This window comes from Dermacentor variabilis, chromosome 8 (genome assembly GCF_050947875.1).
Source record: "Dermacentor variabilis isolate Ectoservices chromosome 8, ASM5094787v1, whole genome shotgun sequence".
Lineage (NCBI taxonomy): Eukaryota > Metazoa > Arthropoda > Arachnida > Ixodida > Ixodidae > Dermacentor > Dermacentor variabilis.
In genome coordinates, this window is record NC_134575.1 from 144,976,631 (window position 1) to 144,990,061 (window position 13,431).

General features: G+C 51.0%; 2 non-coding genes and 16 pseudogenes across 2 annotated transcripts; all 18 read right to left on the minus strand.

The window, feature by feature from the left end:
• Positions 1-2,112: 2,112 nt before the first annotated feature.
• LOC142592300 (5S ribosomal RNA) lies at positions 2,113-2,231 on the minus strand (annotated as a pseudogene).
• Positions 2,232-2,747: 516 nt separating this feature from the next.
• Positions 2,748-2,866, minus strand: LOC142591910 (5S ribosomal RNA). Its single transcript, XR_012830633.1, has one exon. It is a non-coding gene; the product is annotated as a 5S ribosomal RNA (ribosomal RNA).
• A 519-nt stretch (positions 2,867-3,385) lies between these two features.
• LOC142591935 (5S ribosomal RNA) lies at positions 3,386-3,504 on the minus strand. Its single transcript, XR_012830656.1, has one exon. It is a non-coding gene; the product is annotated as a 5S ribosomal RNA (ribosomal RNA).
• A 515-nt stretch (positions 3,505-4,019) lies between these two features.
• LOC142592141 (5S ribosomal RNA) lies at positions 4,020-4,138 on the minus strand (annotated as a pseudogene).
• Positions 4,139-4,653: 515 nt separating this feature from the next.
• On the minus strand, positions 4,654-4,772 carry LOC142591694 (5S ribosomal RNA; annotated as a pseudogene).
• A 518-nt stretch (positions 4,773-5,290) lies between these two features.
• LOC142591692 (5S ribosomal RNA) lies at positions 5,291-5,408 on the minus strand (annotated as a pseudogene).
• Positions 5,409-5,926: 518 nt separating this feature from the next.
• LOC142591678 (5S ribosomal RNA) lies at positions 5,927-6,045 on the minus strand (annotated as a pseudogene).
• Positions 6,046-6,564: 519 nt separating this feature from the next.
• On the minus strand, positions 6,565-6,682 carry LOC142591671 (5S ribosomal RNA; annotated as a pseudogene).
• Positions 6,683-7,199: 517 nt separating this feature from the next.
• On the minus strand, positions 7,200-7,318 carry LOC142592280 (5S ribosomal RNA; annotated as a pseudogene).
• Positions 7,319-7,838: 520 nt separating this feature from the next.
• On the minus strand, positions 7,839-7,956 carry LOC142591698 (5S ribosomal RNA; annotated as a pseudogene).
• Positions 7,957-8,473: 517 nt separating this feature from the next.
• LOC142592196 (5S ribosomal RNA) lies at positions 8,474-8,592 on the minus strand (annotated as a pseudogene).
• Positions 8,593-9,110: 518 nt separating this feature from the next.
• LOC142592309 (5S ribosomal RNA) lies at positions 9,111-9,228 on the minus strand (annotated as a pseudogene).
• A 518-nt stretch (positions 9,229-9,746) lies between these two features.
• On the minus strand, positions 9,747-9,865 carry LOC142591710 (5S ribosomal RNA; annotated as a pseudogene).
• Positions 9,866-10,382: 517 nt separating this feature from the next.
• LOC142591672 (5S ribosomal RNA) lies at positions 10,383-10,500 on the minus strand (annotated as a pseudogene).
• Positions 10,501-11,017: 517 nt separating this feature from the next.
• LOC142592134 (5S ribosomal RNA) lies at positions 11,018-11,136 on the minus strand (annotated as a pseudogene).
• A 515-nt stretch (positions 11,137-11,651) lies between these two features.
• Positions 11,652-11,770, minus strand: LOC142592291 (5S ribosomal RNA; annotated as a pseudogene).
• A 518-nt stretch (positions 11,771-12,288) lies between these two features.
• LOC142592034 (5S ribosomal RNA) lies at positions 12,289-12,407 on the minus strand (annotated as a pseudogene).
• A 515-nt stretch (positions 12,408-12,922) lies between these two features.
• LOC142592266 (5S ribosomal RNA) lies at positions 12,923-13,041 on the minus strand (annotated as a pseudogene).
• Positions 13,042-13,431: the final 390 nt, after the last annotated feature.

Sequence of the window (13,431 nt, forward strand, 5' to 3'; positions counted from 1 at the left end):
CAGCACTTTTGGATTATGTTTGTGGATGAGTTCTTGCACATCATCAAGGTTTCTAAGAAGACCTCTGACGTTCCACTGAATTATTTGTGTATCCATTTTTATAGTAAATTGGTGCTGTGCTTACGGAAAAGGCAGTGATGCCTTAGATTACAGAGCTCTTTCGAGGCCCTGTAACCGGGGTTTTGTTCTTTTTAAAGCGTTCGAGGGAACCTCGCCGCTCCTTAGGCGCTTGGTGCGCCTTGAGGATAGGTGTAGTGTCCATTGCCTCTGGTGAGGCTCCGGACACGTGCTCTTGCGAGCGAGAAGTTTTCAGAGAGAGTCCCGCCTTGGAGGGCAAGACCCCTGCGCCCACCAGCCCGGAGGTCGATGGAGCTCCCTGAGGAATTTGGCTGCGCCGGCTGTTGCCAGCGCCGGAAGGGGCGGGGGAGGGTGGGGCTGCCTCAGTGGCGCCCACCTTCGGGGTCGGTGGCCCCGTCTGCTGGGTAGACGGAGCAGCGCTAGCTGCAACCGCCACGGGGGCTGATGGCGTAACTGCCGACTCACGGATTGTGGGTCGGACAGCCGCCGGAGGCCGTTGTGGCGCTGCCCCCTGACGCGCCACTTCGGCAAAGCTGGCCTTAGGAAGGTATGCAACCCGCCTGCGTGCCTCTTTGAAGGATACGTTTTCTTTGACTTTGATTGTCACAATCTCCTTTTCTTTTTTCCATGACGGGCAGGACCGCGAGTATGCGGCATGCTCGCCATCACAGTTGACACAATGTGGAGTGTTCTGGCATGTTTCGGAGGAATGTTCAGTGTCACTACACTTGGCACATGTCAGCCGGCCTCGACAGTTCTGTGAACTGTGGCCAAACCTTTGGCATTTAAAGCATCTGAGAGGATTGGGCACGTATGGCCTAACTCGAAGTTTGATATAACCGGCCTCGATGGACTCGGGGAGGACACTTGAGCCGAAAGTGAGTATCAGGTGTTTTGTTTGGATTTCTTTTCCATCTCGCCTTATCTTAATTCTTTTGACATTTATAACATTCTGTTCGCTGAAGCCCTCCAAGAGCTCAGCCTCAGTGAGCTCCAGCAAATCATCGTCGGAGACAACGCCGCGGGAGGTATTCATCGTGCGGTGCGGGGTTACTACTACTTGGGTCTCTCCAAATGACACTAGCTTAGGCAGTTTCTCAAATTGCTTCTGATCGCGGAGCTCCAAGAGGAGGTCACCGCTTGCCATCCTCGAAGCCTTATATCCTGGACCAAACACTTCGGTAAGAGTCTTCGATACAAGGAACGGTGAAATTGTTCGCACTTGTTTAGCTGGTTTTTCTGAGTGGATTATGTGAAAACGAGGAAAATTGTGGACTTGCCGTCCGAAAAACTGAAAGACTTCTTCGGTGCGCCCTCGTTTCTGAGGGCGATCAGGGAGTTTAGGAAACGCGTTTTCCATAGATACAGTTGGGTTTTCGGCCGCGATGCCGACCACCCACCATGGAGCCCAACAGGGGGACGTGACAGAAGTTCCTGCTAGAGAAACCCTGCCAACGCCAGCCGTACATCGCTGCTATAACCAAATACAGCATAACCAAGGCTGGCTAGCTACACAAGGTTAACCCTTGCCGCCGGGAAACTAGGAAGTGAGGAGAAGTGATGAGAAGACAGGAAAGATGAAAAAGGCGAGAGAGAAAGACGAACATTGGAGAGGAGGACAGGAAAAGGCGACTGCCGATTTCCCCCGGGTGGGTCAGTCCGGGGGTGCCGTCTATGTGAAGCCGAGGCCGAAGAGGTGTGTTGCCTCCGCCGGGGGGCCTTAAAGGTCCAAACACCCAGCTTCGGCTCAACCCCCAGGATCCCCTTTTCCTCAGACACGGCTAAGCCGCGCACGGCTACACGCGGGAGGGTCCAACCCTCGTGTGCTCGGGTACGTGGTGTCGCAACACACCAAACACCTGCTGACGCAGACGCCCCTGCGGGGAATATTGTTGGTGTTACACTTCGGCGTTGGCTCTACTAGCAGGCTCCAGTTGAACGTAAGTTACAGTAAATGCAACCACCCACACGTTGTGCAAATGAAAAAAAAACAAGACGTCACCGAAGCACGCAATAAAAAAGCAAAAAGAACGGTGCCATCAGCACCCGGTGTTCCCAGGTGGTCTCCCTCCCAAGTACTGACCCAGCCCAATGCGGCTTAGCTTCGAGGATTGGACGAGAACCGGCGTATTCAGCATGGTATGGCCGATGGCGAGAATGTGCTGTTTACGACTGCTCCAGTATCGTGCTGCTATGTTGTGCAGTCGCCGAATGTATTGCTACAGCACGTACGCGGCAGTCTTTCCGTGAACAATACACGCACGCGTCGTGTACGTTGATCACTCCGTTTGTGGTTGTTCGCTGCATGCGTGCGTGCTAGTGCTCACAAAAACAAGAGGGCGAGCGCCACATTTTGCGCGCGTTGCAGCCCACAAGGTGCCACATTATTGATGTGTTGTCATTGAGCTGTATGCGGGTGTGATAAGTAAGCGGTTAGAAGCTTGTGCGACTAAATTTTGCATCATTACGTATACCGCTTACCACCGTTATCATTCCGCGTACAATATCGTGTAGTGGCCTGAATATTGTTGGTGTTACACTTCGGCGTTGGCTCTACCAGCAGGCTCCAGTTAAACGTAAGTTACAGTAAACGCAACCACCCACACGTTGTGCAAATGAAAAAAAACCAGACGTCACAGGAGCACGCAATAAAAAACCAGAACGAACGGTGCCATCAGCACTCGGTGTTCCCAGGTGGTCTCCCTCCCAAGTACTGACCGAGCCCAATGCTGCTTAGCTTCGGGGATCGGACGAGAACCGGCGTATTCAGCATAGTATGGCCGATGGCAAGAATGGGCTGTTTACGACTGCACCTGTATCGTGCTGCCATGTTGTGCAGTCGCCGAATGTATTGCTACAGCACGTACGCGGCAGTCTTTCCGTGAACAATACACGCACGCGTCGCGTACGTTGATCACTCCGTTTGTGGTTGTTCGCTGCGTGTGTGCGTGCTAGTGCCCACAAAAACAAGAGGGCGAGCGCCACATTTTGCGCGCGTTGCAGCCCACAAGATGCCACTTTATTGATGCGTTGTCATTGAGCTGTATGCGGGTGTGATAAGTAAACGGTTAGAAGCTTGTGCGACTAAATTTTGCATCATTACGTATACCGCTTACCACCGTCATCATTCCGCGTACAATATCGTGTAGTGGCCTGACTATTGTTGGTGTAACACTTCGGCGTTGGCTCTACCAGCAGGCGCCAGTTGAACGTAAGTTACAGTAAATGCAACCACCCACACGTTGTGGAAATGAAAAAAAAAAACAAGACGTCACAGAAGCACGCAATAAGAAAGCAAAAAGAACGGTGCCATCAGCACTCGGTGTTCCCAGGTGGTCTCCCTCCCAAGTACTGACCGAGCCCAATGCTGCTTAGCTTCGGGGATCGGACGAGAACTGGCGTATTCAGCATGGTATGGCCGATGGCAAGAATGTGCTGTTTACGACTGCACCTGTATCGTGCTGCTATGTTGTGCAGTCGCCGAATGTACTGCTACAGCACGTACGCGGCAGCCTTTCCGTGAACAATACACGCACGCGTCGTGTACGTTGATCGCTCCATTTGTGGTTGTTCGCTGCATGCGTGCGTGCTAGTGCTCACAAAAACAAGAGCGCGAGCGCCACATTTTGCGCGCGTTGCAGCCCACAAGGTGCCACTTTATTGATGCGTTGTCATTGAGCTGTATGCGGGTGCGATAAGTAAGCGGTTAGAAGCTTGTGCGACTAAATTTTGCATCATTACGTATACCGCTTACCACCGTCATCATTCCGCGTACAATATCGTGTAGTGGCCTGAATATTGTTGGTGTTACACTTCGGCGTTGGCTCTACCAGCAGGCTCCAGTTGAACGTAAGTTACAGTAAATGCAACCACCCACACGTTGTGCAAATGAAAAAAACAAGACGTCACAGAAGCACCCAATAAAAAAGCAAAAAGAACGGTGCCATCAGCACCCGGTGTTCCCAGGTGGTCTCCCTCCCAAGTACTGACCGAGCCCAATGCGGCTTAGCTTCGGGGATCGGACGAGAACCGGCGTATTCAGCATGGTGTGGCCGATGGCGAGAATGTGCTGTTTACGACTGCTCCTGTATCGTGCTGCTATGTTGTGCAGTCGCCGAATGTATTGCTACAGCACGTACGCGGCAGTCTTTCCGTGAACAATACACACACGCGTCGTGTACGTTGATCACTCCGTTTGTGGTTGTTCGCTGCATGCGTGCGTGCTAGTGCACACAAAAACAAGAGGGCGAGCGCCACATTTTGCGCGCGTTGCAGCCCACAAGGTGCCACATTATTGATGTGTTGTCATTGAGCTGTATGCGGGTCTGATAAGTAAGCGGTTAGAAGCTTGTGCGACTAAATTTTGCATCATTACGTATACCGCTTACCACCGTTATCATTCCGCGTACAATATCGTGTAGTGGCTTGAATATTGTTGGTGTTACACTTCGGCGTTGGCTCTACCAGCAGGCTCCAGTTAAACGTAAGTTACAGTAAATGCAACCACCCACACGTTGTGCAAATGAAAAAAACAAGACGTCACAGAAGCGCGCAATAAAAAAGCAAAACGAACGGTGCCATCAGCACCCGGTGTTCCCAGGTGGTCTCCCTCCCAAGTACTGACCGAGCCCAATGCGGCTTAGCTTCGGGGATCGGACGAGAACCGGCGTATTCAGAATGGTGTGGCCTATGGCGAGAATGTGCTGTTTACGACTGCTCCTGTATCGTGCTGCTATGTTGTGCAGTTGCCGAATGTATTGCTACAGCACGTACGCGGCAGTCTTTCCGTGAACAATACACACACGCGTCGTGTACGTTGATCACTCCGTTTGTGGTTGTTCGCTGCATGCGTGCGTGCTAGTGCTTACAAAAACAAGAGGGTGAGTGCTACATCTTGCGCGCGTTGCAGCCCACAAGGTGCCACATTATTGATGTGTTGTCATTGAGCTGTATGCGGGTGTGATAAGTAAGCGGTTAGAAGCTTGTGCGACTAAATTTTGCATCATTACGTATACCGCTTACCACCGTTATCATTCCGCGTACAATATCGTGTAGTGGCCTGAATATTGTTGGTGTTACACTTCGGCGTTGGCTCTACCAGCAGGCTCCAGTTAAACGTAAGTTACAGTAAATGCAACCACCCACACGTTGTGCAAATGAAAAAAAAAACAAGACGTCACAGGAGCACGCAATAAAAAACCAGAACGAACGCTGCCATCAGCACTCGGTGTTCCCAGGTGGCCTCCCTCCCAAGTACTGACCGAGCCCAATGCTGCTTAGCTTCGGGAACGGAGGAGAACCGGCGTATTCAGCATAGTATGGCCGATGGCAAGAATGAGCTGTTTATGACTGCACCTGTATCGTGCTGCTATGTTGTGCAGTCGCCGAATGTATTGCTACAGCACGTACGCGGCAGTCTTTCCGTGAACAATACACGCACGCGTCGTGTACGTTGATCACTCCGTTTGTGGTTGTTCGCTGCGTGCGTGCGTGCTAGTGCTCACAAAAACAAGAGGGCGAGCGCCACATTTTGCGCGCGTTGCAGCCCACAAGGTGCCACTTTATTGATGCGTTGTCATTGTGCTGTATGCGGGTGTGATAAGTAAGCGGTTAGAAGCTTGTGCGACTATATTTTGCATCATTACGTATACCGCTTACCACCGCCATCATTCCGCGTACAATATCGTGTAGTGGCCTGAATATTGTTGGTGTAACACTTCGGCGTTGGCTCTACCAGCAGGCTCCAGTTGAACGTAAGTTACAGTAAATGCAACCACCCACACGTTGTGCAAATGAAAAAAAAAACAAGACGTCACAGAAGCACGCAATAAAAAAGCAAAAAGAACGATGCCATCAGCACTCGGTGTTCCCAGGTGATCTCCCTCCCAAGTACTGACCGAGCCCAATGCGGCTTAGCTTCGGGGATCGGACGAGAACCGGCGTATTCAGCATGGTGTGGCCTATGGCGAGAATGTGCTGTTTACGACTGCTCCTGTATCGTGCTGCTATGTTGTGCAGTCGCCGAATGTATTGCTGCAGCACGTACGCGGCAGTCTTTCCGTGAACAATACACACACGCGTCGTGTACGTTGATCACTCCGTTTGTGGTTGTTCGCTGCATGCGTGCGTGCTAGTGCTCACAAAAACAAGAGGGCGAGCGCCACATCTTGCGCGCGTTGCAGCCCACAAGGTGCCACATTATTGATGTGTTGTCATTGAGCTGTATGCGGGTGTGATAAGTAAGCGGTTAGAAGCTTGTGCGACTAAATTTTGCATCATTACGTATACCGCTTACCACCGTTATCATTCCGCGTACAATATCGTGTAGTGGCCTGAATATTGTTGGTGTTACACTTCGGCGTTGGCTCTACCAGCAGGCTCCAGTTAAACGTAAGTTACAGTAAATGCAACCACCCACACGTTGTGCAAATGAAAAAAAAAAACAAGACGTCACAGGAGCACGCAATAAAAAACCAGAACGAACGCTGCCATCAGCACTCGGTGTTCCCAGGTGGTCTCCCTCCCAAGTACTGACCGAGCCCAATGCTGCTTAGCTTCGGGAACGGAGGAGAACCGGCGTATTCAGCACAGTATGGCCGATGGCAAGAATGAGCTGTTTACGACTGCACCTGTATCGTGCTGCTATGTTGTGCAGTCGCCGAATGTATTGCTACAGCACGTACGGGGCAGTCTTTCCGTGAACAATACACGCACGCGTCGTGTACGTTGATCACTCCGTTTGTGGTTGTTCGCTGCGTGCGTGCGTGCTAGTGCTCACAAAAACAAGAGGGCGAGCGCCACATCTTGCGCGCGTTGCAGCCCTCAAGGTGCCACTTTATTGATGCGTTGTCATTGAGCTGTATGCGGGTGTGATAAGCAAGCGGTTAGAAGCTTCTGCGACTAAATTTTGCAACATTACGTATACCGCTTACCACCGTTATCATTCCGCGTACAATATCGTGTAGTGGCCTGCATATTGTTGGTGTTACACTTCGGCGTTGGCTCTACCAGCAGGCTCCAGTTGAACGTAAGTTACAGTAAATGCAACCACCCACACGTTGTGCAAATGAAAAAAAAACAAGACGTCACAGGAGCACGCAATAAAAAACCAGAACGAACGGTGCCATCAGCACTCGGTGTTCCCATGTGGTCTCCCTCCCAAGTACTGACCGAGCCGAAAGCTGCTTAGCTTCGGGGATCGGACGAGAACCGGCGTACTCAGCATGGTATGGCCGATGGCAAGAATGTGCTGTTTACGACTGCCCCTGTATCGTGCTGCTATGTTGTGCAGTCGCCGAATGTATTGCTACAGCACGTACGCGGCAGTCTTTCCGTGAACAATACACGCACGCGTCGTGTACGTTGATCACTCCGTTTGTGGTTGTTCGCTGCATGCGTGCGTGCTAGCGCTCACAAAAACAAGAGGGCGAGCGCCACATTTTGCGCGCGTTGCAGACCACAAGGTGCCACTTTATTGATGCGTTGTCATTGAGCTGTACGCGGGTGTGATAAGTAAGCGGTTAGAAGCTTGTGCGACTAAATTTTGCATCATTACGTATACCGCTTACCACCGCCATCATTCCGCGTACAATATCGTGTAGTGGCCTGAATATTGTTGGTGTAACACTTCGGCGTTGGCTCTACCAGCAGGCTCCAGTTGAACGTAAGTTACAGTAAATGCAACCACCCACACGTTGTGCAAATGAAAAAAAAGAAACAAGACGTCACAGAAGCGCGCAATAAGAAAGCAAAAAGAACGGTGCCATCAGCACTCGGTGTTCCCAGGTGGTCTCCCTCCCAAGTACTGACCGAGCCCAATGCTGCTTAGCTTCGAGAACGGAGGAGAACCGGAGTATTCAGCATAGTATGGCCGATGGCAAGAATGAGCTGTTTACGACTGCACCTGTATCGTGCTGCTATGTTGTGCAGTCGCCGAATGTATTGCTACAGCACGTACGCGGCAGTCTTTCCGTGAACAATACACGCACGCGTCGTGTACGTTGATCACTCCGTTTGTGGTTGTTCGCTGCGTGCGTGCGTGCTAGTGCTCACAAAAACAAGAGGGCGAGCGCCACATTTTGCGCGCGTTGCAGCCCACAAGGTGCCACTTTATTGATGCGTTGTCATTGAGCTGTATGCGGGTGTGATAAGTAAGCGGTTAGAAGCTTGTGCGACTAAATTTTGCATCATTACGTATACCGCTTACCACCGTTATCATTCCGCGTACAATATCGCGTAGTGGCCTGAATATTGTTGGTGTTACATTTCGGCGTTGGCTCTACCAGCAGGCTCCCGTTAAACGTAAGTTGCAGTAAATGCAACCACCCACACGTTGTGCAAATGAAAAAAAAACAAGACGTCACAGGAGCACGCAATAAAAAACCAGAACGAACGGTGCCATCAGCACTCGGTGTTCCCAGGTGGTCTCCCTCACAAGTACTGACCGAGCCCAATGCTGCTTAGCTTCGGGGATCGGACGAGAACCGGCGTATTCAGCATAGTATGGCCGCTGGCAAGAATGTGCTGTTTACGACTGCACCTGTATCGTGCTGCTATGTTGTGCAGTCGCCGATTGTATTGCTACAGCACGTACGCGGCAGTCTTTCCGTGAACAATACACGCACGCGTCGTGTACGTTGATCACTCCGTTTGTGGTTGTTCGCTGCGCGCGTGCGTGCTAGTGCTCACAAAAACAAGAGGGCGAGCGCCACATCTTGCGCGCGTTGCAGCCCACAAGGTGCCACATTATTGATGTGTTGTCATTGAGCTGTATGCGGGTGTGATAAGTAAGCGGTTAGAAGCTTGTGCGACTAAATTTCGCATCATTACGTATACCGCTTACCACCGTTATCATTCCGCGTACAATATCGTGTAGTGGCCTGAATATTGTTGGTGTTACACTTCGGCGTTGGCTCTACCAGCAGGCTTTAGTTAAACGTAAGTTACAGTAAATGCAACCACCCACACGTTGTGCAAATGAAAAAAAAAACAAGACGTCACAGGAGCACGCAATAAAAAACCAGAACGAACGCTGCCATCAGCACTCGGTGTTCCCAGGTGGTCTCCCTCCCAAGTACTGACCGAGCCCAATGCTGCTTAGCTTCGGGAACGGAGGAGAACCGGCGTATTCAGCATAGTATGGCCGATGGCAAGAATGAGCTGTTTATGACTGCACCTGTATCGTGCTGCTATGTTGTGCAGTCGCCGAATGTATTGCTACAGCACGTACGCGGCAGTCTTTCCGTGAACAATACACGCACGCGTCGTGTACGTTGATCACTCCGTTTGTGGTTGTTCGCTGCGTGCGTGCGTGCTAGTGCTCACAAAAACAAGAGGGCGAGCGCCACATTTTGCGCGCGTTGCAGCCCACAAGGTGCCACTTTATTGATGCGTTGTCATTGAGCTGTATGCGGGTGTGATAAGTAAGCGGTTAGAAGCTTGTGCGACTAAATTTTGCATCATTACCTATACCGCTTGCCACCGCCATCATTCCGCGTACAATATCGTGTAGTGGCCTGAATATTGTTGGTGTAACACTTCGGCGTTGGCTCTACCAGCAGGCTCCAGTTGAACGTAAGTTACAGTAAATGCAACCACCCACACGTTGTGCAAATGAAAAAAAAAACAAGACGTCACAGAAGCACGCAATAAAAAAGCAAAAAGAACGATGCCATCAGCACTCGCTGTTCCCAGGTGATCTCCCTCCCAAGTACTGACCGAGCCCAATGCGGCTTAGCTTCGGGGATCGGACGAGAACCGGCGTATTCAGCATGGTGTGGCCTATGGCGAGAATGTGCTGTTTACGACTGCTCCTGTATCGTGCTGCTATGTTGTGCAGTCGCCGAATGTATTGCTGCAGCACGTACGCGGCAGTCTTTCCGTGAACAATACACACACGCGTCGTGTACGTTGATCACTCCGTTTGTGGTTGTTCGCTGCATGCGTGCGTGCTAGTGCTCACAAAAACTAGAGGGCGAGCGCCACATCTTGCGCGCGTTGCAGCCCACAAGGTGCCACATTATTGATGTGTTGTCATTGAGCTGTATGCGGGTGTGATAAGTAAGCGGTTAGAAGCTTGTGCGACTAAATTTTGCATCATTACGTATACCGCTTACCACCGTTATCATTCCGCGTACAATATCGTGTAGTGGCCTGAATATTGTTGGTGTTACACTACGGCGTTGGCTCTACCAGCAGGCTCCAGTTAAACGTAAGTTACAGTAAATGCAACCACCCACACGTTGTGCAAATGAAAAAAAAACAAGACGTCACAGGAGCACGCAATAAAAAACCAGAACGAACGCTGCCATCAGCACTCGGTGTTCCCAGGTGGTCTCCCTCCCAAGTACTGACCGAGCCCAATGCTGCTTAGCTTCGGGAACGGAGGAGAACCGGCGTATTCAGCACAGTATGGCCGATGGCAAGAATGAGCTGTTTACGACTGCACCTGTATCGTGCTGCTATGTTGTGCAGTCGCCGAATGTATTGCTACAGCACGTACGCGGCAGTCCTTCCGTGAACAATACACGCACGCGTCGTGTACGTTGATCACTCCGTTTGTGGTTGTTCGCTGCGTGCGTGCGTGCTAGTGCTCACAAAAACAAGAGGGCGAGCGCCACATCTTGCGCGCGTTGCAGCCCTCAAGGTGCCACTTTATTTATGCGTTGTCATTGAGCTGTATGCGGGTGTGATAAGCAAGCGGTTAGAAGCTTCTGCGACTAAATTTTGCAACATTACGTATACCGCTTACCACCGTTATCATTCCGCGTACAATATCGTGTAGTGGCCTGCATATTGTTGGTGTTACACTTCGGCGTTGGCTCTACCAGCAGGCTCCAGTTGAACGTAAGTTACAGTAAATGCAACCACCCACACGTTGTGCAAATGAAAAAAAAACAAGACGTCACAGGAGCACGCAATAAAAAACCAGAACGAACGGTGCCATCAGCACTCGGTGTTCCCATGTGGTCTCCCTCCCAAGTACTGACCGAGCCCAATGCTGCTTAGCTTCGGGGATCGGACCAGAACCGGCGTACTCAGCATGGTATGGCCGATGGCAAGAATGTGCTGTTTACGACTGCCCCTGTATCGTGCTGCTATGTTGTGCAGTCGCCGAATGTATTGCTACAGCACGTACGCGGCAGTCTTTCCGTGAACAATACACGCACGCGTCGTGTACGTTGATCACTCCGTTTGTGGTTGTTCGCTGCATGCGTGCGTGCTAGCGCTCACAAAAACAAGAGGGCGAGCGCCACATTTTGCGCGCGTTGCAGACCACAAGGTGCCACTTTATTGATGCGTTGTCATTGAGCTGTACGCGGGTGTGATAAGTAAGCGGTTAGAAGCTTGTGCGACTAAATTTTGCATCAGTACGTATACCGCTTACCACCGTCATCATTCCGCGTACAATATCGTGTAGTGGCCTGAATATTGTTGGTGTTACACTTCGGCGTTGGCTCTTCCAGCAGACTCCAGTTGAACGTAAGTTACAACAAAAGCAACCACCCACACGTTGTGCAAATGAAAAAAACAAGACGTCACAGAAGCACGCAATAAAAAAGCAAAAAGAACGGTGCCATCAGCACCCGGTGTTCCCAGGTGGTCTCCCTCCCAAGCACTGACCGAGCCCAATGCGGCTTAGCTTCGGGGATCGGACGAGAACCGGCGTATTCAGCATGGTGTGGCCGATGGCGAGAATGTGCTGTTTACGACTGCTCCTGTATCGTGCTGCTATGTTGTGCAGTCGCCGAATGTATTGCTACAGCACGTACGCGGCAGTCTTTCCGTGAACAATACACACACGCGTCGTGTACGTTGATCACTCCGTTTGTGGTTGTTCGATGCATGCGTGCGTGCTAGTGCTCACAAAAACAAGAGGGCGAGCGCCACATTTTGCGCGCGTTGCAGCCCACAAGGTGCCACATTATTGATGTGTTGTCATTGGGCTGTATGCGGGTGTGATAAGTAAGCGGTTAGAAGCTTGTCCGACTAAATTTTGCATCATTACGTATACCGCTTACCACCGTTATCATTCCGCGTACAATATCGTGTAGTGGCCTGAATATTGTTGGTGTTACACTTCGGCGTTGTCTCTACCAGCAGGCTCCAGTTAAACGTAAGTTACAGTAAATGCAACCACCCACACGTTGTGCAAATGAAAAAAAAAACAAGAGGTCACAGGAGCACGCAATAAAAAACCAGAACGAACGGTGCCATCAGCACTCGGTGTTCCCAGGTGGTCTCCCTCACAAGTACTGACCGAGCCCAATGCTGCTTAGCTTCGGGGATCGGACGAGAACCGGCGTATTCAGCATAGTATGGCCGATGGCAAGAATGTGCTGTTTACGACTGCACCTGTGTCGTGCTGCTATGTTGTGCAGTCGCCGAATCTATTGCTACAGCACGTACGCGGCAGTCTTTCCGTGAACAATACACGCACGCGTCGTGTACGTTGATCACTCCGTTTGTGGTTCGCTGCATGCGTGCGTGCTAGTGCTCACAAAAACAAGAGGGCGAGCGCCACATTTTGCGCGCGTTGCAGCCCTCAAGGTGCCACTTTATTGATGCGTTGTCATTGAGCTGTATGCGGGTGTGATAAGCAAGCGGTTAGAAGCTTGTGCGACTAAATTTTGCAACATTACGTATACCGCTTACCACCGTTATCATTCCGCGTACAATATCGTGTAGTGGCCTGAATATTGTTGGTGTTACACTTCGGCGTTGGCTCTACCAGCAGGCTCCAGTTGAACGTAAGTTACAGTAAATGCAACCACCCACACGTTGTGCAAATGAAAAAAAAAACAAGACGTCACAGAAGCACGCAATAAGAAAGCAAAAAGAACGGTGCCATCAGCACTCGGTGTTCCCAGGTGGTCTCCCTCCCAAGTACTGACCCAGCCCAATGCGGCTTAGCTTCGGGGATCGGACGAGAACCGGCGTATTCAGCATGGTGTGGCCTATGGCGAGAATGTGCTGTTTACGACTGCTCCTGTATCGTGCTGCTATGTTGTGCAGTAGCCGAATGTATTGCTCCAGCACGTACGCGGCAGTCTTTCCGTGAACAATACACACACGCGTCGTGTACGTTGATCACTCCGTTTGTGGTTGTTCGCTGCATGCGTGCGTGCTAGTGCTCACAAAAACAAGAGGGCGAGCGCCACATTTTGCGCGCGTTGCAGCCCACAAGGTGCCACATTATTGATGTGTTGTCATTGAGCTGTATGCGGGTGTGATAAGTAAGCGGTTAGAAGCTTGTGCGACTAAATTTCGCATCATTACGTATACCGCTTACCACCGTTATCATTCCGCGTACAATATCGTGTAGTGGCCTGAATATTGTTGGTGTTACACTTC